The sequence below is a fragment of the Penaeus monodon genome, chromosome 3 (assembly GCF_015228065.2).
Source record: "Penaeus monodon isolate SGIC_2016 chromosome 3, NSTDA_Pmon_1, whole genome shotgun sequence".
NCBI classification, from domain to species: domain Eukaryota; kingdom Metazoa; phylum Arthropoda; class Malacostraca; order Decapoda; family Penaeidae; genus Penaeus; species Penaeus monodon.
The window spans coordinates 47,554,929-47,557,428 of NC_051388.1; the positions used below are offsets into that span (position 1 = coordinate 47,554,929).

The following is a 2,500-nucleotide window of genomic DNA, read 5'->3' on the forward strand; positions in this document are numbered from 1 at the left end:
AGAGAGAGAGGAGAGAGAGAGAGAGAGAGAGAGAGGAGAGATGAGACTGAGAGAGAGAAGAGAGAGAGAAATAGAGAGAGAGAGAGAGAAAGAGAGAGAGAGATTTTATCAGATTTACCATTCGAGAGAAAAAAAGGGGACAGATGAAGGGAGGGAGGGAGGGAGGGAGGGAGGGAGGGGAGGGAGGGAGGGAGGGAGGGAGGGAGAGAGAGAGAGAGAGAGAGAGAGAGAGAGAGAGAGTGAGAAGACGAGGAGAGAGAGAGGAGAGAGGAGAGAGAGAAGAGTGAGAAGAGAGAGGAAGAGAGAGAGAGAGGAAAGAGAGAGAGGAGAGAGAGAGAGAGAGAGAGAGAGAGAGAGAGAGAGAGAGAGAGAGAGAGAGAGAGAGAGAGAGAAAGACTACTGATGAAAAAGAAAATGCAAAATACGCAAGACAGAGAGAGAGAAAAAAAAAACACACACACACAGTACATCATCACAAACAGATAAAACTTCACGAATAACAAAACAAAACAAAACAAAAAACAAAGACAAATCAAATGATTTAACTCGCTCACTCCTGCAGACAGATTCGCATAGTTCAGCCTTTGAGTTATTGCGCTGCGCAGTGGCCAGCTCGTTCGAATAACATATAGCCACTTACGCGCAAATACTTATGTTTATCACGCCGGATAATATCTTCAAACAAGGGACGGTGCCGGGAGAAGAGAGAGAGAGAGGCCGTTTAAGGTTATTCTTGCTGTTGCTTCTTCTGTGAATCCGACGCATAAAAACAGACTCAGATGATATCGTGATAAAGAGAGAAAATTGCAAAGGAGGAGAGGAAGAGGCAAAAGGAGAGATTTGAAAGATAGGGACGGGGAAGGAGTGGGAGAGAGGGACTAAAACAAGTTTAAATGTATATTCTTATCTTTAAAAAAAATTTAAACTAAACGCATCTTTGAGATGTAATAATGGATCAATGAATGTTAAAGAGATAATATATAAATAGAGATATAGTAGATAGATATATAGATAGATAGACAGATAGATAGATAGATAGATAGATAGATAGATAGACAGATAGAGATAGAGAGGAGAAGAGAGGAGAGGAGAGGAGGGGAGAGAGGAGTGAGGAGAGAGGAGAGAGGAGAGAAGAGAGATATATAGATAGAGATAGATAGATAGATGAGAAGAAGATAGAAAGAGAGAGAAATAAAAAGATATTAGCGTCAACGTCTTTAACACGGGCGCGCGTGCTGACTGGATATGCTATGCAATTGTCGTCTGCTATTTCCGAAGACGCTAGGGGGTATGGGGTTGGGTTGAGTGGTACGGGGCTGGGAGGGGAGGGGGGGTCTTCAATGTGAAGGGCATGTCGAAAAGTTTGGGCTGAATTCTAGGTATGTCAATACTGCAATTATGTATGACTCATTATAAGAATATTGGATAATTCTGTTTTATTTTAGCCTTTACGCTGTTCGCTGACAAATAATAAATTAAGAATGTGACACACACACACACACACACACACACACACACACACACACACACACACACACACACCAACGTGTTTATATACATGATGTATATGAATTTAAATAATTCACCGAAGAACGAACGGGAGCCCCTTCTCAAGAAAAGCGAAATTGGACTTCCCTCGCGAGCAAAACTGACGCTGGCACTGAACGCTCCGGATGTTTATCTTAATTAAGGGTCCGTTTGTCCCCGTGGTCCCCCTGGAGCCCAAGACACATGGCAAGTACCCGGTCGAAAATGACTCACATAAAACAACGGCCTCAAGGATGGATGCCGCGGCGATCAGGTAGAAAGGCAGGGAAGGAGGGAGAGAGGGAGGGATGGAGGGAGGAAGAGGGAGGGAAAGAGGAAGCGAAAGGGGAAAAGAGAGGGAGGGAGGGAAGAAGGGAAGGTGGGAGGGAGGGAGGGAGGGAGGGAGGGAGAGAGAGAGAGAGAGAGAGAAATACAGGTACCGGTACATCGGAGGTAAAAGGGGAAGGGGTACGGAGGAGATCCTGTTGTCCCAGAGCATAGTACTCGCGAAGTTCGACTTGGCCGGATAAAATGCCGTCGCTAAACGGGACAAGAAAAATTACGTGGAAGGGAAGAAGGGAGGAAGGGAAGGAAGGAGAGAGAGAGAGAGAGAGAGAGAGAGAGAGAGAGAGAGAGAGAGAGAGAGAGAGAGAGAGAGAGAGCGTAAAGATGATGTTTTACCGACGCAACACTTTTGCGGAGAAGAAACAATATGCCGGGAATCCGAGCGGAAACTTTGCAGAGACTTTGTGATTTTAACTCCATTCAAAGATTCAGTTTTGGGAGTCGAGTTCATATTCATTTAGGAAAGATCGAATGCGAATTATGAAAAGTTTCGTCGTATCAGGAATTACCGCGACTTTTCTATGAATTCCACAAAAGGCATGCCGGGAGGTCTTGAAGGCCCCGAGATATTATCCTTGAGGACAAAACAGAACACACCGGAATTATATTCTGAAACAGGGGAGAGGGA

The 2,500-nt window shown here is 44.9% G+C and overlaps 1 protein-coding gene across 2 annotated transcripts in view; it reads right to left on the bottom strand.

The window, feature by feature from the left end:
• Positions 1–2,500, bottom strand: part of LOC119595580 — a 72,800-nt gene that overhangs the window by 44,323 nt on the left and 25,977 nt on the right. The window lies entirely within an intron of this gene.